Below are 21,695 nucleotides of genomic sequence, written 5' to 3'. Positions count from 1 at the left end.
GTATCAGGTTCAATGTTTCTTCTAACTTTCTTCGGAAACATACAATGACCTGACTAGAACAGAGAGCTTACTAAAGCTATGTTCACTAATTGTATTAAGTAGACAGGATACAGACGAAGGGTATACAAAACCCTTTATTTTTTTTCTTTATATACAATGACTTCCGTACTTCGGAATACAATGACCCTCCACTCGGGGTCTAACTTAAAAGATATCAAAATAAAACTAAACTCTAATTTAACTTTAGAATAAGATTGGCCTTATAATAACAGGAAGCGTATGTAGCACAGAGACTGTGAACACTACAATACGTTTAATTTATCAAGAGGATTAAAACCTCTGGCCTGGAAGGCAAAGTAGCAACTGCGTAACTTCTAAGGTAAGCGGCCTGCTTCGAACTCACGGCTTCCTCTCTTCTGCTTGGCAAAAAGGCCACACTTAAATACTTGGCGTTCGCCAGACAACTTTGCATAAACTCCTTCACGCTTATAATTCTGGCCGGAAGTAGAAAATAAGAAGTGATAGTAAAGATTTAAAATAAAATAAACGTTAGTAAAACTTAAGATCCTTACATACTTCCCGCCAGAGTTAATTAGTTTGAAACTGAGGTCTAAAACGACCTTGTTGAAAACTTTTAGCTCTAGAAACTAACGCGAGGCCAAACTTTTACAAACATAACTTAGCTAGAAACTAGAAAATTTTAAAAGAAAGAAATTTGTTACAATAGCAGCTCCCGGAATATACAACAATCTTTTTTCTTTTTCATCTGTACTGCATCAAAACAGGAGCTTTATTCAATTCTGGTTCCTTCCAGAGATCTGGAAGGAAAACTAGTTTAATGAAATGTTACAGAATGACATTGTAAATAACATATAGAATATACTTTTCTTAACATTCTTATTTCATTCATGACTATTTTAATTATCTCTCCCCGTGCTCTCTGACATGTGTTGTAAAAACACCAAACACGAATGTGTTTCTGTCTATGTGTTCAACACTTCCTCCTACAATCAAAACACTAACGTGTTAAAATTCAACATACGAGACCTCTTAACACACCCTAATTTCAACTCTAGACCCTGAGGTACTATTCTGAAAGTGGCTAACTCTAAAGTGTAGCGTCAGAGAGCCTAACTACATCATTCAACCTTTAACACATATTCAGCATGATTTAATCTTTACAGTCACACGAATAACAAAATTTTTTAACATTACTTTCACTTTTACCATATCACGGTATTTCTAAACATTCAAAATAACAGTTCACATGTATACAAGAACATATGAAGATGCCGTTAATTTTACACATTTGAAAACATACATTAGTAGTACATTGTTAACTTCTATTCTTTTCAAAGCAAGTGCCAATTCTTTCTACATTGAAATAATACTACATTTCAAAAAGTCTTTCAGACTAAAACTTCTTTCTTGTTAAAATGTTTTAAATAAAATTTATACAATTTAAGTCTTTATACAACGCTATTATACATCAACTTTAGTTTTACGCGCGAGTAATTGAAAAACATAATAAGAAAATCGGTCACAACTCATTTCTCGCCCTTTTGGCGATAAAGGTAGACCTCGCATGAGGTAAAACTTCTTCAAATCTGCCACTTGCAGTAAGAATGAAAGATTAACTTAAGTTTGTAAAGTAACACAAAATTTTACTTATCTTTGTAATATTCAGACATCCTTTTCTGGGCCCAGTCTTTAAAGGTGCTGCAGACCGTTGCTTGGTTGATCCTCCTTCTTGTACGGGCTCGCCCTTCAGTGCTTTCCTCTGGAAGCTTCCGTTTTTCACCACTACGGCCACCCTTGAACATCTTCCTTCTGTCCTCTGCTTGTGGTCTTGGCCGCTTGAAGGCAGCTGGTCTTGGTGGAACCGGGAAACTTCTGTCGTGATCCTGCTTGGACCTCGTTGTTGGCCGTTCAAATTTTTCTTGTACTTTTTCCTCCGCCGCTGATGGCCCTTCCGCAGTTCGGCGACTTTTGCTGCGGAGAGTTCTGTCGGATGAGTCAATCTTCCGTTTCACAGCCGGGTTATAGTTGCCGTCCTTTCTCCCGGTCTTTTCCACATACGTCGTCCTTCTCCCTTCTTCATTCTGGGGGTGTTCGTGAACTCTGTTTTTTGGACGGTGGAACGACTTCTTTTTCTTTGTACCTTCAATTTTTCCGCGGGGCAATTTTCTTTTCACTTGCTTCTGTCTCTCATTGGCTTGCCCTTGTACTTGTCGTTTTCCCACCTCTGGAACTTGTACCTGCGGTGTCTGCCGTACCGGATCCTGCAAAAGATCTGAAAAGATTTGCATTTTATTACGGTCATAGAATGGTTTTATCTGGTCAATGTTTGCGGAACAGGTTTCGCCATTTCTTGCCTTTAATACTACAACAGCGTGAGTTATTTTTTCTATAACATATGGTCCTTCAAAGCGTGGGAAAAATTTGGCAGTTTTATCTTCTGGTGCTGAAGAAAGTGAATGCTTAATTTTTAGTACTTCATCCCCTACTTTATAAGTTACTCCCCGTCGTTTCAAATCATAATAGAGCTTCTGTTTTCTTTGTGCTACTTCCGTATTCTTCTTTGCTTCCTTAATTAGTTTTTCTATATCACCCATTTTAAATTCTGGGGCTCTTTGTTGCACATAAAATAATTTATCTAACGGTGTTATAATCTTTCTGCCTAGAAATAACTCAGCAGGAGTTTTGCCCGTTGTATCATGTTTTGCGGTCCTAAGGGCGAAAGCAAATTCATTGACATAGTTATCCCAGCTTTTATGAAAATTTTTAACATAACTACGGATAATTTTCACTATATTTCTGTTGACCCGTTCCGCTATATTTGATTGCGGCCGATACGGGACCATTTTTAAATGACGTATGCCCAGTTTTTGGCACATGTCTTCAAATATATTACTTACAAATTGAGGACCATTATCCGATATAACTTTTAGGGGCGCCCCGTATTTTAAAATATATTTATTTAAAATAGAATCGGTAACTAATTTCGCGGAGGCTCGTTTTAAGGGAACAATTTCGGTCCATTTACTAAAATGATCAACTATAACAAGGAGATAGCGACTTTTGTTTAACTGACTTTTTGGGAAAGGGCCCAATAAATCGATACCGATTATTTCATTTGGAAATTCGGATTTAATACTATTTAGAAACCCGGCCGGGCGGAAATTAATATAATTAACGGCTTGACATGTTGGGCAGGACTGGACATACGCCCTTGTTAACTTTTGCAGTTCAGGAAAGTAGACTGCCTCGCGTACGCGTTGAGTAGTTTTTCGAATACCAGCATGAGAAGCTAAAGGGCTGTCATGGAGCTCTTGCAGGATATTTAATCTAAGACTAGCTGGGATAACAGGTCGAAATTCGTTGTTGGAATTCGTAGTTTTTGTATAAAATAATAGACCATCTATTAGTTCGTAATGGGCCGCCCTATTTCTTATCGCCACAATATCTTGGTGGCTAAAATTTTCAGGATCCTTCAAATACTCATAAATACTTCCAAACTCAGGATCCTTACCCAGTTCGGTTATTACAGTTTCTCGGGAATTTATTGTACACGCTGTCAGCATTGCAACTTTTACGGTATTACCCTGTTCGTCTAATTTAATTCGTGACAGGGCATCTGCTACGATATTTTCCTTTCCGGGGGTATGCTTGATTACCAGATTATATTCTTGCAGCTTGAGTGCCCATCTTATTAACCTTGGGGATAAATTTTTTCCAGAGTACAATCTAGTTACCGCCGCATGATCAGAATATACTGTTATCGGCGCCTTTCCAAAATAGACTCGGAACTTTTGCACTGCTAACAGAACTGCAAGTGCCTCTCTCTCGGTCGCGGAATAGTTTCTTTGTGTTTGATTTAAAGTTCGGCTAAAAAATGCTACTGGCTGCTGATTTTGCGAAAGTACCGCTCCTACCGCATAATTCGAAGCATCCGCTGAAATTTCTAAATTTTCATCCTTTTCAGGAAATTTCAACACAGGGGCTTGCGTTAATGCTTGTTTTAATTTTTCGAAAGCACTATTGGCTTCGGCCGTCCACGAGAATCTTGCCTTTTTCCTTTTTAATTTTAACAATGGCTCAGCGATAGCCGCAAAATCTTTTATAAAGGACCTATAATATGAACAAAGTCCTAGAAAAGAAGAGAGCTTCTTTGCCGTGTTTGGAGTGGGATACTTTTGTACCGCGATTATTTTTGATTCATCTGTCTCGATCCCTTTTTGCGATATTTTGTAACCTAAATATTTTAATTCAGGGGCTGCAAATTTGCATTTTTCGACATTAACTTTTAGACCGGCCTCATTTAATAAAGAAAACACCTGTCTTAAATCCTGTACATGTTGGTCTAGATTATCACTAGTAATAATGATATCGTCTAAATAGATAAATGTGGACTTTCCGAGAACAGGTCTTAACACAATGTCCATGCATCGCTGAAATGTTGCTGGGGCGCCTGAAAGGCCAAACGGCATTCGCAAAAATGCATAAGTGCCAGACTTGGTTATAAAAGCAGTCTTAGGCACGTCCTCAGGCCTGATCCCTATTTGAAAATAACCATTCGTTAAGTCTAAAGTTGTCATAAATTTGGTTGATTTTATGTTCCTTAAAATTTCTTCTATAATCGGTAACGGATATACCGGATATTTCGTTATGGAATTTAATTTACGGTAATCAATAGCGAATCTCCACCTTTTTGGATGCTCCAAAGGATAATCATTATTTTTCTTACATAAAACCACCGGACTAGCATAACTACTTGAGATAGGCGTTACGATCTTTTTACGTAGCATATCGGTAATATGCCATTCTATAATTTTTTCCTTATTCTTATCATACCGGTATGGTTTTTGACGAACCGGCAATGCATCTCCGGTGTCAATACTATGGTTAGTAACCTGGGTAAATCCTGGAATATCACTAAATAAGGAAGCAAATTCACTTACCACTTGTCGGATTCTATCTTGCTCGTCATTAGGCAGGTGGTCGAGATTTACCCTTGGCGGTTCAAACTTTTCTACACGCACTGGCTTCATCGTCAGCTTAAGAGACGCTTCATTAAAATCCAGTGTAGCTTGTGCGTCTGAAAGAAAGTCTATTCCTAGTATTAAGTGTGCTTGCAAATTCTTTACTATAAAAAACATCACCTTTACTTGTTCGTCCTTGATACGGATGTACAAAGGTACTTTACCTACGCACTTACATTGTTCTCCTTGCGCCGCTAATACTGTTGTATTATCCGCATTATATATGCGGTATTTGCGAAAATACTTTCTAAAAAAGACTTCTGCCACACAGGAACACTGCGCGCCGGTATCCAGGAGTGCGGTGGCCGGGATATTATTTACCAAGACTTCAATCTTCGGAAGAGTTAAATTTTTCACCATTACTGTATTTAACTTGTAGGAAGAGGGGTTTTCGTGGCCTTCGGATTTCCGCACCCTCTCGTCAGCAGAAATCCGTTTTAGTTTAAATTATTTTTTCTTTCGGTGCTTTCCTTCTTTCTCCACTGGCCTTGAGACTTTTTTCCTGGGTTGCTATTGAACTGTCGACGTTCGCCGGCTGTTTTTGAATGCTCGGGTTTCCTTGCCCACTGATTCGCTTTTTCTCCGTAGCCATGTGCTTGAGTTTGCTGTAGTCTTGGCGTACCAAATTGGTTTCGCTGTTGATATTGGCGTCTTCTTTCGACGTCCGCCGTTCTTCTACTTTCAAACTGGATTGCTAGCTCAAATAATTTTTCCAGTGTAGTCGGATTTCTCAATTCAATAAAGTCTTGCACTTGGGGTAGTAACCTCGGCAAAATCACTTGAATTATTTCAGGATCCGGACGGTTTCCATACAAGAGCTTGAAAACGTGAATTTTTCTTAAAATAAACCTGGAGAGGTTTTCCATTCTTTGTTGATATATACTGAAAAGTTCTGTTTCTAATTTCGCACGATCCCTTACAACAGGGAAGGCTTTTAGTAGGGCAGTCTTGAAATTTTCGTAGGTATAGGTGGGACTTCCTGCTTGACCCAAGAGACTTCTGCCGATACATTTGAACCAGTTAAGCGCTTGGCCCCTCAAAGCGCTGGTAGCTAAGGTAACTTTTTGAAACTCGTGCACGGGGTAGAGCATGAAGTGGTCATCCAATTTTTCCAAAAAACTGGTTACCTGTGAGTTTCCATTAAACGTTGCTTCTGGTTTTATCGAAGCGCGCATGGTCTGGACAATATACCCAAATCCTTCCAGGGCGGCAGCTGGCATTTCTGGATTCTGAGCTGTTTCTGCAGGCAGCACAGGTTCTTCTTGAAACTCGGCCATGGTTATTCTTCGTCGGGCGCCACTATCAGGTTCAATGTTTCTTCTAACTTTCTTCGGAAACATACAATGACCTGACTAGAACAGAGAGCTTACTAAAGCTATGTTCACTAATTGTATTAAGTAGACAGGATACAGACGAAGGGTATACAAAACCCTTTATTTTTTTTCTTTATATACAATGACTTCCGTACTTCGGAATACAATGACCCTCCACTCGGGGTCTAACTTAAAAGATATCAAAATAAAACTAAACTCTAATTTAACTTTAGAATAAGATTGGCCTTATAATAACAGGAAGCGTATGTAGCACAGAGACTGTGAACACTACAATACGTTTAATTTATCAAGAGGATTAAAACCTCTGGCCTGGAAGGCAAAGTAGCAACTGCGTAACTTCTAAGGTAAGCGGCCTGCTTCGAACTCACGGCTTCCTCTCTTCTGCTTGGCAAAAAGGCCACACTTAAATACTTGGCGTTCGCCAGACAACTTTGCATAAACTCCTTCACGCTTATAATTCTGGCCGGAAGTAGAAAATAAGAAGTGATAGTAAAGATTTAAAATAAAATAAACGTTAGTAAAACTTAAGATCCTTACAATTGGAATGATATAGGTTTTGTAGGGGAAAAATAAACATTTTTCAAAGAAATTTAATTGATAATCACCAGGAGGAAAGGAAAAATTTTCACTTTTTTACGGAGCGCAGCGATCGTGCTGCCGCTTGCCTCGGTGGTCAAACCAGCTATCCGTTTGATACATACGTTCGCACATTCTTTGATTGGAACAAGCGCCTAGACATTGGGTTCTCATCTATCCCAGAGCTCCCCACTCTCGGTTGCTCGCCAGACGTCACTTCCGTTTCAGAAGATGTAAATAAGTTGGGAGGGGGAGGGGTTGAACCTGGTCAGTTCAGTTGTTTCGTCGAGCTTTGGATCTTTACCGAGTAGGGTGTACTTCACAGCTCTTCTTGACTCTCCGTAAGTATTTCGACTTTTATGAATTCATGATTGACATGCCAGACTAGTATCACGCTTTTTTTACGTAATGGAACCGTACGACTTCATACGGAATCCTGATGCTATCGAAAATCTCATCAAAAAAGGCACTCGCGAGGAGATTGATGCGCAAATCACTCATCTCGCTATCCAAAAAAATCTGATCTTAAACCAAACGGTTCAGGTCACTCCTGATATCTTCAACAATCTTTGTGACACCTATGATCGGCTGGTTGCCAAGAAAATCCTTTTAGATGGCCAATACGAGCAGGCTATTACCGAAAATATTCCCAATAAAGACAACAATGAAAATAGTAACTCTCAAAACTCCAACCTACCTACAAATGATAACACAAATAATTGGTGCATTCCTAGGAAAACACATAAAAGAACGCTGAGTGACGGAAGTAATTCCTCACTAACATCTGTTAAAAATCGTTACACAGCCCTAAGACTTGAAGATGAAATGGAAACAACAGACAATACGCAAATTTTGAACTCACAGATCACCGATGAAGACGGTTTTATCAAACCTTACAAAACAACAAAGAGAATCCCGCCTATAATCATATCAGACGTTATTGAATGGAAACCCATAAGGGACGAGCTCAAAAAACTCGTCGAAAAATTTGATAGTAATTTAAAAGGAGGAGACATCCACATCAAAGTCCGAGACTCCGATGACTACAGATCAATAACCAAATTCCTTGATACTAAAGCCATACCTTACCATACTTTTCCACTTCCCCACGAAAAACCAATCAGAGCTGTCATCAAAAAAATACCGGGACATACCAGCACCGAAGATATCATACAAGAGTTAAAAGAATTAGGGATCCCTGTCACTAACGTCAGACAAATCACCAAAAAAGTAGAAAACGAAATAATCAAACTACCCACATACGTTGCAGAAGTCGCCAGGAACAACAATGGCAAAAAAATTTTCGAAATCACCCACATATTAGACTTAGGTGTGCAAATTTGCCCCTTCAGACCCACACCAGGGCACAAACAGTGCCATAAATGTCAACGTTACGGACACAGTAAGGCACACTGTAAACATAATCCTAGATGCCTTAAATGCGGAGACAAACATTTCACATATCTATGTAAGAAGGACAAGAACCTGCCTGGAAAATGCTGTCTCTGCGGGGGACCTCACGTCTCGTCATATCGAGGATGTGAAAAACATCCAGACAACATAAAAAAGTCCATAGAACAACAGAGAATACAAAAATCTAATTCTACAGCAGCAACTGTACCCATCAACAATACTGTTAATTTCCCACCATTGCCTAGCAGACACTCCACCCCATCCAGTAACAGCGAAACCACAAATAATAATAATAATAGTCAAACTACCAACACTAACGAAGAAAACTCCAACACATCCACCTCTGACATGCTTATGTGGATTAAAAATCTGTTCCATAAAGGAAAAAAACTCCTAGAGAGATTTTTCAATGCCAAATCAATTATGGACAAGATCCAAATAGGCTTGGAAGCCTTTGAACTTTTAGTCAGCTGTAATAATTAATTACAATAGCAACATCAATAATATTCACACTGCTGCCCCCAGCAGCCTAAATATAGCATTTTTTAATGCTAATGGAGTTGCGCACCAGCGCACAGAAATCGAAGACTTCTTATCAAAACATAATATTGACATATTTTTAATTAATGAAACTCATTTACGTGCCGCGAATAAATTCAAACTTCAAGGATATAACACCTTCAGATCAGACAGAAGACACAACCGAGGAGGGGGCACCCTCATCCTCACTAAAAAACACCTGCAAGCTACCAGCTACAATATTAATGGCATAAACAGCTTGGAATACTGTGCAGTTATTGTGCACTCGCACATAGACGAGCCTACCATCTTCATTTCCATTTACAGTGCACCCAACAATATTATTACATATAACGACCTCTATCAACTCACCAACAGCAACAAGCCCATCATCATTGCAGGAGACCTAAACGCAAAACACAGATCTTGGAACTCAAGCACCAATAACCCAAATGGAAACTTTCTCTACAATTTTGCCATCAATAATGACCTAAAAATCCAAGGACCGAATGAACCTACTAGGTACCACCACACCGGCACTTCTGAAGTTCTTGATATCCTCATAACCAATAATATCCACCAAACACCTTACCTAGAAGTCATCCACGAACTTACCTCTGACCACCTCCCAGTGCGATTCATCTACTATGGCTTTGACAATAGAATTCCAATGAAAAAAATAATTAACTGGGACATATTCAATAATTACTTAGAAAAACTTCCAGCCAGACCTGCTCTTTCCAACTCCGCTGACATAGAATATAATATCACCAAAATCAATAGAAGCATCAATACTGCACTGCATCAAGCTACCTGGTATGAAGAATATAAAAAACCTAAATTACCCGAAGAAATCCGCAATAAAATTAAAGATAAAAATAGAACTGCAAAACTTTGGAGACTCACAGCTGATCCTAGAATTAAAAACATACTTAATAGAAAAATTAGAAACATCAAAAACCTCATGAACGAATATAAATCCAATAATTGGGAGCTCCTACTTGATTCAATGGATACAAATCAGGACACTGTCTGGAAAATCGCCAAAACTCTCAGGAACAGTAATAGCAGCTTTGGTCCCATCAACACCGTAACCGGAACGGCTTACACAGACAGTGATATGGCAGAAGCGTTAGCTGACCACTTTGAAAATACCTTTACCACCAATAATTATCAAGATGAAGACACTGAAACCGAAGTCAATAATTTTATCAACCAACTCAACTATTATACTGACACTGAAAGCATGCCCTTTACTACTCCAAATGAAATCAAAATTATAATTAACAACCTTAAAAAACGCAAAGCCCCTGGTTTTGACGGTATCACCAACAAAATACTGGATATTCTCCCCCATAGTTACCTTGTCCTGCTAACAAATATAATTAACGCCTGCATTCGTCTTAACTACTTCCCAGGGCAATGGAAACATGCCATTATCACTGTCTTAGTCAAGCCAGGAAAAAATCCAGCAGAATTAAACTCATACAGACCTATTAGCCTGCTACCATGTATGGGCAAAGTCTTCGAACGGGTTATGAAAAAGCATCTCTCCTACCACCTTGAAAACAATAATATTATTAAAAAAGAGCAATTTGGATTTAGAAAAGATCATAGCACCACCCATCAACTACTTAATGTCACAGAATATATGGCAGAGGCCATCACCAAAAAAAATACTATTGCAAGCTGCTTTATTGATCTTGAAAAGGCTTTCGACAAGGTATGGCATGAGGGTTTACTCTACAAGCTATACCTTGCCCGTCTGCCTATCAATTTCATTAAATTAATCTACTCTTACCTCAAAGGGAGATGTTTCCAAGTCCGAGTCAATAATCGCATATCCAACAAGAAAAAAATCAAAAGTGGAGTGGTACAAGGAAGTGTTCTTGGCCCTATACTTTTCAATATCTATACCAATGACATGCCCATTCCCTTAAATTCGGAAATCTTCAAATTTGCAGATGATACAGCAATAGTCACCAAATCCCTGAAGCCGCAACTTGCAGCTGATAAACTAGAAATTGCAGTTAATCAAATCGCCCACTACTTCAATATCTGGAAGCTCAAAATTAATCCTACTAAAAGCCAAGTAATTTTCATCCGAAGATACCATAAAAACACTCCCATTCATAATAATATCAAAATTAACAATCAACAAGTCAATGAAGTTACCACCATCAAATACCTAGGAGTTTACTTCGACCAGCAACTACAATTTAAAACCCATGTTGACTACTCCATTAGGAAAGCCACCGCTGCTAAAATGGCATTACGACCACTCCTTAATAGAAAATCCAACCTTAGCATTAATCTAAAAAGAAGAATTTACCTCACTCTTATCAGGCCAATGCTCCTGTATGCTGTTCCAGTCTGGGCCACCGTATGTAAATCTTACAGGAAGAAAATTCAAATATATCAAAATAAAATTATTAGAGAAATCCTAAATGCTCCTTGGTTTACAAGAAACATCCAACTCCACAAAGATATAAAAATAAATGCCATTGAAGACGAAATTTTAAAAACAAGCCATAATCTTTACTCTAAAATTACGCATTCAAGATATGAACACATCAGAAAACTTACAGACTACGACCCAACAGTCATCGCACCAACTAAAAGACCGAGGAACATTTTCCACAATACCAAGTGGTAACTGTAAATAGTGTATATAAAGACTTTATAAAATGGACTTGGTCCGGTACCCGACCGCACATTACTATTGTTATCTTACTCTTATCAACTATATAATCAAGTTTTATTTTCAAATTTTTCATTTTATCATATACTATTAACCAAGATTTTTACTAGTGTATTATATTTACAATATATTGTAAATAGTGTTTATAGGGTAAATACCCCAGTGAAAACTACTAACGGACTTAGTTTACTGCGTAATGACTTTTTACTATTTACTCAAACTCTCTGTGTACCGAGATAGCTCTTCCCTCATTCACGAGTGCCTTTTCACCGCGAGAACATTCATAGGAACCAGTTTCACAAAAGAGCGTTTAAAGACGCTACGTATGGGGTCATTGACCGATCCCGCCATTCACGCATCACCGAACAGCTTTCTTGCCTTTCCAGATTAGCGTTGTCACGCAACGGAGCTTCGCCCTTAACGGCGCGGCGATTTTTTCGCCTTCTCCATCGCCTTAGGGCAAACAACTACAAAAGAATCAGTTAAAGTCGGGATCGACTAACACTGCTACGTTCAAGAAACGATTTGATTTGATTTGGGGTTGAACCAAAGCTAACGTGGTTGTCGTCTTTCTCAGAGCCGTAATATTCCATGCAGCTCTTAAATATCGTGTGCCCTCAAAATATACATTTTTAAATGGTTAATGAAGTAGTGTTTTTTACTTCTGTTGTTATAATGTTACCTATAATATTAAGCAGATAAGTTTTTATGAGTAACATTATAATGAAATAATATATTTCGAATGATATTTTTTTTTTAATATTTACCATTCGGAAGATGTTAGGTGTTACATCCAATAAGTGATTTCAGTAAAATAAAGATTATTATCATTTTATTGGCTCTGTGAGATGACTGAGAAGTTTTATGCACTCCCAAAGTCACCAAAATTAACAAACTGGTGTGCTGTAATCTAAATTCAAATGACTTCAAACTGCATAAAAATAACAAAATGTATAATTTTTCTATTTTATTTATAATGATGTTCTAAGGAATTTAAATGCTATTTAAAATCTGTGGTATTGTTAAGTATGTTATGAATAAGGACAGGCAGTTGTGTCAAACTAAAATGCTGAAAACGGTAGGTAAATAGATAAAGAAAAATGTCTTTAAAATATAGTTTGGGAAAAATGAATATGTTAACTGTGTTAAGTTGTGAATTCATTAACGCACTTCATGTACTATAACTAGCACTGATAAAGATAAAGTTTTCTTAATATCGATAAACAAAGTACATAAAAACATATTCCTACATATCATTAAAATATTAGTATTTTTCATGAATTCCAGAGAAAATATGCTAATGAATAATAAATACCATGGTCAAGAATTACCTAAACAAACAGCAAAAAAAAAAAAAAAGATTCCCTACCTTGATACATAAGAAAAGAATATCACCATGCAACACATTGTTCACTTGTGTCAATATCACAGGCATTTTCTTCAGATTCTCCTTTGACAAGTTGTATCTGTTAAAATGCCCTTGAGGCAGGAAAACAATCATCTGCTGATGGGACAGGTGCATATTTAAAACATAGAGATTCACAGCATTCGTAACGATATCAAACATGTTTTCACAATGCTTGAACCTACACCTTTTTCAACGTAAATATTGAGACACATTTTTCATCACATCAAATGCATACAAAGAGGCTACTAAACTTAGATTCTGTCAGTGGCGTAGCGAGCATAACTGGCGCCCGGGGCAAAATACCTTTTTCGCGCCCCCTCAAAAAAAAAAAAAAAAAAAAAAAAAAAAAAAAAAAAGAACACTTACAGTAATATATTGTATAGAATATCTTCGTAGTAAGAAAATAATGCAAATAAAAATAAAATGCTGAATCTGAGATAAAAAAAAACATATTAAGAATAATTATTACCTAACTACATTAGCATTGGATTGGGAATTGTGTAACCTCTACAAACCATATATAATCGTTTTTTCGTACAACTTTATGCAGACTGTGAGTGGCAACTGTAAGAAACGAAAATAATCGTAGAATGATGTCGTTTAAAAAAGAACGTTTTTAAAAGGTGAATAATAAATTGTATTTCTTTCAAAATTAGTAGTGTAAAATAATTCTTAAAGCAGAAAAATAATATTTATGTTTGTGAAAAATTGTATCATTCAAATATTTACCCACGTAAGTTATTATTTTGTTTATATTTTATTTTTATCTTTGAATAATGCGTGCTGAATTTCATTTTGTGACTTGTTTGTAACTGCGCGATTTTTTAGTAGTTAGGTTCTGGCAACAACAAAATACCTAAGTCTATTCTATTCTTTTTACTTCCTTGTACGAAGTAAAAAGGAAGTATTGTAATCGCGAAAAGTTTCAGGCAGCATATTTCAAAGAAAATATCCATTTTGACCGCTACTGAATGCAATTTAACAATGTTTTCGCGTGATATCTGTAAGTAAGGACAGAATAAAAGACTCCTTTCCTCCAAAAAAATTATAAAACTGCTTTAAAATAAATTCTGAAGAGAATTTTTCGTGGCGTCTGTACGAACGTATGTACGTATGTATCTCGCATAACTCAAAAACGAGTAGCCTCAGAAGGTTGAGCCCACCAGCGGCCGAGCGGTAAAGTCGCTGAACACTGGTAGTTCGGTCCGAGGTTCGAATCCCGCGAACGGGCTGGCTGCATGGGCGTTTTCGTGGTTTTCCCCATGTGTAACGTGTATACGAGGCAGTTTCCCTTAGAAAGTCCTCCACGAAAGGCATCCCTCCCCTTAGGCAGATAGCCCTCGAGGCTTTGCCATAATCACACATACACCAGAAGGTTGAAATTTTGTATATAGGACTGCTATAACATGTAAATGTGCACCTCGTATTTTGGTTGCAATCGGCCGCACCAAACGTATATAGATATATCCACTTTGTTACCCGCCTCAGTGATCTCAGTTTCTTTACTCTTATATGTTTGTAAATTGTACATTTTTTTTTTTTTTTTTTTTTGCTTTAAAAATGATTGAATTATGTTGTTTTTATCTTCCGGTTAAGGTTTTTATGCCTTTAGTAAATCTGTGTGCAATATTTTTAGAATTATCAACAATTTTAAAGTTGTTTAAGTGCCGCTAAGCCTTTTTATATATATATATATATATATAGCGGCCATTGATTATTTACATTTGAAACAGCAGACTGTTGCCCATCTATAGAAACTTAGCTTCGCAACAACAAAGATATCGCCTTCATTTATTATTGCAAATTAAATCTTGCTTAATCCTTTCCGAAATTTTTTCGAGGAAATAAGTGTTTAAGATTTACTTCGTAATTTTTAATATAGATATTTTGAGTTTTTATCTATTTTTGCCTTCTCGCGAAGCGAGAACTGAATTAATTGAATGAGAAATACTCAATCGTCTGTGAAAAACATTTTTGTTTTGTTTGCTTAATTTCTTTTATACATCATCCTAGCTTTATTATAGTATTTGAATAGAGCATGTGGCAACGATTAGATAATTCTATTTTTTAAATGATATAAATTTTGTGCATTATGAGTTATAATATGAATGAAACAAAATACTGTTATGTGAATCTAGCGCCAGAGTGTCCCTATGGTAAACAAATACTAGAGTGAATTTTAAAGAATGCATTTATTCTATTGCGGTTTATGCGCTGTAGGCGAAGTAGATTTAATTCAATCCAATAAGTTTAAATGAAATGCAAGAAAAAATGCGCATAATTTAATATTCCGTACAAGGAAGTCATGTGGTGTGCACATCAGAATTTTTTAATTTTAAGAATAATTTTTTTATGCTCTGTTCTTAAGTTGTAAGAAGAAAATGCATCTTTTTGTGATATTTAACGATGCACATATTGAGTTTCGATGTGCTTACGTCTAATAAATGTGTTTTATTAAACAACTTGAGTCTTTAATGAATCGTTATTGACTTTGGAGTATTTTTGAGAGGCAACTATTTGTCAATGATGTAGCAAACCGCTACAAATATATCTGTGCCGGCGAAAAAAGCAGATATACGATGATCTAGAATTATTAAACGTTATTATTTATTCTACATATAACTGTTTTTAAAAAAGTACAATTTTAAACAATTAAAAGTTTTATATGTATTATAGATAAGTTGATATATTTATTAATAATATAATATTATATACAATGAGAATATAATATTACTAAAGAGAATATAATACTACTGAGAATATAATATTACTAATTAATTGTAATTTAAAAATTATTAATTTTAAATATATTTTCCAGAAATCAATCAAACTAAAAACTGAAATTTTCCGGAAAATCTTGTTTGGAGACCATTTGGCGCCCCTCTGCGAGCGGCGCCCGGGGCATCATACACCCCCTTGCCCCCCCTTCGCTACGCCACTGAAAGTTATATTGATAAAAACCGTCTCGTCCTTAATTTTTGCACACCAGTGTATATTACCCAATGAGCACAAAGCAAGCTGTTATTTGGATGTTCTTTAGTTATTTCGTTCATCTTGTCCTGAGTTGTGTGAGTACACGTGCCTTCGGGAAATACTAGTTTTAGAAATTATCATCTTTTGTTATGTCTGCGACAAATGTGAAATACTCGTGTACGTTTCAAAAATCGTACACAGTTGACTTTCCTTCCATTATTTCCTCAAGGAAATGTAATAAATTTGCGATGTGTACCGTCTGTCGTTGCGATTTTTCGATTTCGCATGGTGGAAGGGCGGATGTTCTCAAACATGCGCGTACACAAAACACAAGGACAACATGAGTTGTTTTGAAAAAAAAAAAAAACGAAAAATTAAATTTTTCTTCGGAAACAAAGGACCAAAAAGTTATTAATGCAGAATGTCTGTTTTCTGGAGCATAACCTGCCACTGAATGCATCGGAACATGCTGCAGCTTTATTTAGAAAAATGTTTCTAGATAGTGAAATCGCTATGAAATACTCAAGTGCAAAAACCAAAACAGGTGCAATTGTTAAAGAAATGGGTTTGAAAAATAAATCTTCAGTTAATGATTGCATTAAAACAGCTCCATTCTGCCTCTCTACGGGAGGAAGCAATAATACCGATTCAAAACTGTTTCCAATTGTTGTTTCTTTTTTTAATCCAGAGTCTTCAGAAATTGAGTGCAGTTTACTTTCTGCCCCCACTTTATAAAGACATTTGACAAGCTTTAATATAGCACAGCTAATTATTAAAACTTTAAAGAAAATGCAGTCCCTCTGGATAATAGCTTAGCATTTGGTGCCGATAATGCACCAGTATTGGTAGGCTGGAAGACTGGTGTTGCAGGCATCTTAAGAAAGGAAAATTCAGATTTGCAGATTATGAGGTGCATCTGTTACCTCTTAAATTTAGCAGCTGAAAAAAGGGCAGCCTCATTACCAATAAATGTGGATGAACGCATTGTTGATATTTATTATTATTGTGATAGGTTTTTCTCTGAGAATTGTATGTAGCCATTTTTTTTGCGTTCAATAAAATTTTTATGCTGTGTTTTGTTTTGAACCTGATGTCACAACCCAGGTTTTGCATAGCGGTTTCGGCCACTACACCACAGCAGTAAATATTAAAAGTTGGTGGCAGCTTTTAGGGATTGTTTCTGAGAGTAAATTTAGGAACGGACTTTTTCGCCTGTGAACTTGAGTTTTATGTAAACAGTCAAGACTTTTTTCTCTTCAAGAACGATCTAATTTTGCGTGCAAGGACAGTTCGCGTGGTGAAGCCTCCTCAGTGACAAGTGACAGTGTGTCAGAAGGGAACGCCGGAGGAAGCGTGATCTAGTGCCGCAAAATAGTGAAATTTCCCTGAAGAATATCCAAGTAGTGCCAGGAGAGTCAATCGAAGGCGTCTTCAAAATTGGTGAGTACCATTTTTGTGATTTTGGAGAGGTTATGCCAGTTATTCGAGACTAGGCTTATTTTGGATATAGAGCAGGAAAAGGTTGCCTCTTAATTAGCATTTTTTAATATACGCTTTGTTTGTAGGCATAGGTATTATCATTAAATGTTGTAAGGCAATTTGTGCTCAGAATTGTTAGGGAATTATTCAGTTTTGGAGAGATAGACCTGTTGTTGTTGTTTTTGTGTTATTGTATTCCGAGGTAGGTTATTTTTCTTTAATTTTCCATAATGGGTGAGTTTATGAGGAAATTTACTAAAGCTCTGCTATTGGAGTTAGCGGAGGAGTTTGAAACAAATGTGTCTCAGGCAAATAGAGTAAGAGAAATTAGGCAGGCTATTCTAAATGCCGAGGACTATGAAGAAGAAGCTGCGAAAGAATACGCGGCAAGAATTTGGGCTGCGGCTGAGCAGAGAAAAGCAGAAGAAATAACCGAACAAGAGAGAGCAGAACGGGAACGGGAGCGGGAGCGAGTTTTTGAATTGGAAAGGTTAAAACCGATGAATGTGGTTCAGACTAATAGCCTAGCTTCCACGGTTTCGAAAGTTGAACAATCTAGAGAAAAAAAGGTTAATTTGAAAGATCTAGTACCGCGTTTTGAAACGAGTAATATAGATACTTCATTATTCTTTATGCTATTTGAGAAACAAGCTCAAAAAGAGAAGGTTAATGAGATTGATTGGGTCTCGCAATTAATTCCTTTATTACCTTACGATGTAGCCCAGTTAATAGTGAAAGAACCAGCGGATAAAGGGGACGATTATCAGCATGTTAAGAACTTACTCATGCAGAGATTCAAGCTTAGTTCTTGGGCACTAAAAACAAAATTTGAAGAACATTCTAGAAAAAACGGAATGTTATGGGTGGATTTAGTGTATGAATTGAGAGTGTATTTAGGGAATTGGTTGGTTTCAGTAGAAGTTCAAGATTTTGAAAGTCTTAAGGAACTTATGCTCACTGAGCAAATTAAGCGGCGAGTCCCTCTAGAAATAAGAGAGCACTACTTAGACAATTGCGAAGAATTTAAAACAGCTTCCATTTTAGCAGAGAAATGCGACAAGTATGAGGCTTTGCAAAGAGATATGAGGAAGTTAGAACAGACAGCGGGGTTAAAGAAACCATTTGAGAAAGATAGAGAGCGGTATATAAATTCTAACTGTAGTTCTAATCAGAAAAGTAGTGGTCATCAAAGAATTAAATCAGAGGAGCATAGAAAAGTGGAGGCTCCTAAAAAAAAGCAAGTTTTCAATGAAGCAGGTTTCGAGAAACAGCGGAAAATAAGGTGTTACCAATGTGGAAAGGACGGACATATCCGACCTAACTGTCCATCGCTGGAAAAGAATAAGGCTAATCTGGTGAATAATCTAGGAACGGAGAGTTTAGGAAAATATTTTGAGCCGTATTTCAAGAAAGCAGTAATTAATGGGATAGAGAGAGAATATCTGAGAGATACTGGAGCTGGTATAGATCTGTGTAATAGTACTTGGATTAATACTAATGACTTATTAGGGGAAACTGTATGGATGAAACAGCCTTTGGACACAGAATGTAAATGTTTACCTTTGGCGAAAGTAAGCAATGAAGGTGATTTTGGTGCGGTCACCACAAAGGCAGCGGTTACTCCGGTAGAGTTAGATAAAGAGTACTATTTGTTAGGGAATAAAACTGCACAGTTGATTGAGGAAATTAGGGAACGACCTGTTCTCTTGAATGTTGCGGAGACTCCTAGTCAGGCGCATGCGCGCAGGAGTTTAGAGAGAGAGACTACAGAAGACTTAGATTCCAGATCGGAAGAAGAGAAAGAGATAGAAATTGAAAGGGTCGTTAAAAATGAGCATTCGGAAGGAGGTTAACCAGTAATACGGAGGAGGACATTAAAATTCCAGACATCAGTTTAGAAGAAAGGACTATTCTTGCGGATGTTTCGCCAGCAGAATTCTCGGAAGCACAAGCAACAGAAACTCATGATAATGTTCAACACCAAACAAAATTTATTATATCGCATACTTGAAGGAACACAAGATCTGCAGAGTTCGATGTTCGAAAAACCCACTTCTATCAAGACGTTTTCTTCTGAGAAATTGCTTCCAAATAACCTTGCTGTAAAAATGATGTTCAATTATAATGCTGAATGAAATGCATATGCTATATGGCGTGCAATGTATAAGGAGACATTACCAGCTATTGGCGAGTTTTCTTTGGATGAACTGACAAATCATAAAGTCCGGAAAAAGAAATTGGGATCTCATCCAAATATAGTTGTAAATGTTGAAGAGTGTCCTATCTCAGTGATTGATTATTCGAGATCAGATCTACAGACAGCAGGAATTTTAGCATATGAAGTACATGGAGGAGCCAATCCTTTTTGTTCTGTAAACTGTTGTTTGAAAAATGATTTTGTAGTGTTTTGGAATTATATTTTTGTAGATTTAAATTTTTTTGCATAGTGTGTTTCATTTTCAAAATGGTTAGAATCAAATGTTTAAGTATTAGCATTGTGTAAAATTTGAGGAATATGCTTTGTATAAGGCATACATTAGGAGTATTTTAAATTATTTTTGTTGTATTTATGCGGTTATGTTATCTAGAAATAAGTGCAGGGTAATGTAACTGGCTTCTCTATTATCACTTAAATAGTTACCACTTGTGTTTTGAAAGCAGTGAAATGTATTTAGAATTTTTCCTTAAATAGTCAAGAAAATTTCTTTATGAGGGGAGGAGTTGTGATAGGTTTTTCTCTGAGAATTGCATGTAGCCATTTTTTTTTTTTTTTTTTTTTTTTTTTTTTTTTTTTTTGCGTTCAATAAAATTTTTATGCTGTGTTTTGTTTTGAACCTGATGTCACAACCCAGGTTTTGCATAGCGGTTTCGGCCACTACACCACAGCAGTAAATATTAAAAGAACTTACATCTGAGTTTTTTAGCAAGTTCGGAATTAAGGTGTATCATTCTTCTGTGTGTCACGCTCAAAGCAATTCTGTTGAAAGGTTGCATTCCACCTTGAAAAGGGTATTGAAGGCTTTGTACTTGGAAAGCGGGAAGGACTGGGAAGAATGTTTGCCATGTGCTTTGTTCGCCCTCAGAACTGTTAGCCATGAGAGCACAGGTTTTAGTCCCTGCGAGTTAGTACATGGAAAAAATTTGAGAATGCCTCAAAGGATTGTGTATGAAAACTGGTTAGAGGAAGAAAGTCACTGTGGCAGACCCCACTGTGGTTGAGTATGTTCTAGACTTAATAAACAGATTAAAGAAGTGTCAGTAGCTGGCTGTAGAGAGGATGAAAGAGTGTCAGAGTAAAAGGAAACTCTGGTATGATCGCAACGCTGTTACGAGAAGGTTTAAGGTCGGAGATCTCGTGCTTGTTTTAGCCACGTCTAAACCACACAAAATGGCTCTGAACTGGATAGAGCCAGGTAAAGTAACTAGTGTGATTTCTGAAACCAATTATACGGTAGAGATTCCAGGGTTAGCATAGCGGTTTCAGCCACTACACCACATTATCTTGAAAGGAGTTCTAAAAAAAAGAAAAAATTGAAACAGTTCCAACAGCTGCATAACAGCAGTTTACAATTAGAAAACTTGGATGAAGTTATAAAATCAGCTAGGATTGACACCTAGTGGAGTTTAATTGGAAAACTGAAAGGTGCTGATAGAATTTTAAAATATAGTGAACTGTCTAGAATTATGTTGGCCATCTTGATAGTTCCATAGTAATGCAGAGTGTGACAGGAATTTTCAGTGTTGTTGCGAAAACGAGGACTAAATTTAGATTTAATATTAGTGATGACACATTAAAAAACTTTTTATTAGCGAAAGCACACCTACGTGGCAATTGCTATGAACAAAATTATGAAGTTTCTTAACGAATGCAAAATCGGCCATTTAAAACATTGAAACATTTACATTTGAAACAGCAGACTGTTGCCCATCTATAGAAACTTAGCTTCGCAACAACAAAGATATCGCCTTCATTTATTATTGCAAATTAAATCTTGCTTAATCCTTTCCGAAATTTTTTCGAGGAAATAAGTGTTTAAGATTTACTTCGTAATTTTTAATATAGATATTTTGAGTTTTTATCTATTTTTGCCTTCTCGCGAAGCGAGAACTGAATTAATTGAATGAGAAATACTCAATCGTCTGTGAAAAACATTTTTGTTTTGTTTGCTTAATTTCTTTTATGCATCATCCTAGCTTTATTATAGTATTTGAATAGAGCATGTGGCAACGATTAGATAATTCTATTTTTT

General features: G+C 36.7%; 1 long non-coding RNA gene across 1 annotated transcript in view; it reads left to right on the top strand.

Annotated features, from left to right (window-relative positions):
* The first annotated feature begins 7,187 nt into the window (after window positions 1-7,187).
* The window catches only part of LOC146998984 (uncharacterized), a 48,164-nt gene continuing 33,656 nt past the window's right edge, over window positions 7,188-21,695 (top strand). The window contains exon 1 of the long non-coding RNA XR_015039903.1: window positions 7,188-7,293. This is a non-coding gene — a long non-coding RNA (uncharacterized LOC146998984). The remainder of the gene's footprint in view (window positions 7,294-21,695) is intronic.

This window comes from Stegodyphus dumicola, chromosome 2 (assembly GCF_044657685.1).
Source record: "Stegodyphus dumicola isolate Sdum_Otavi_A_Nest chromosome 2, ASM4465768v1".
Lineage (NCBI taxonomy): Eukaryota > Metazoa > Arthropoda > Arachnida > Araneae > Eresidae > Stegodyphus > Stegodyphus dumicola.
Note: the sequence above shows the minus strand (reverse complement) of the source record. Positions and strands in the feature narration are given on the sequence as shown.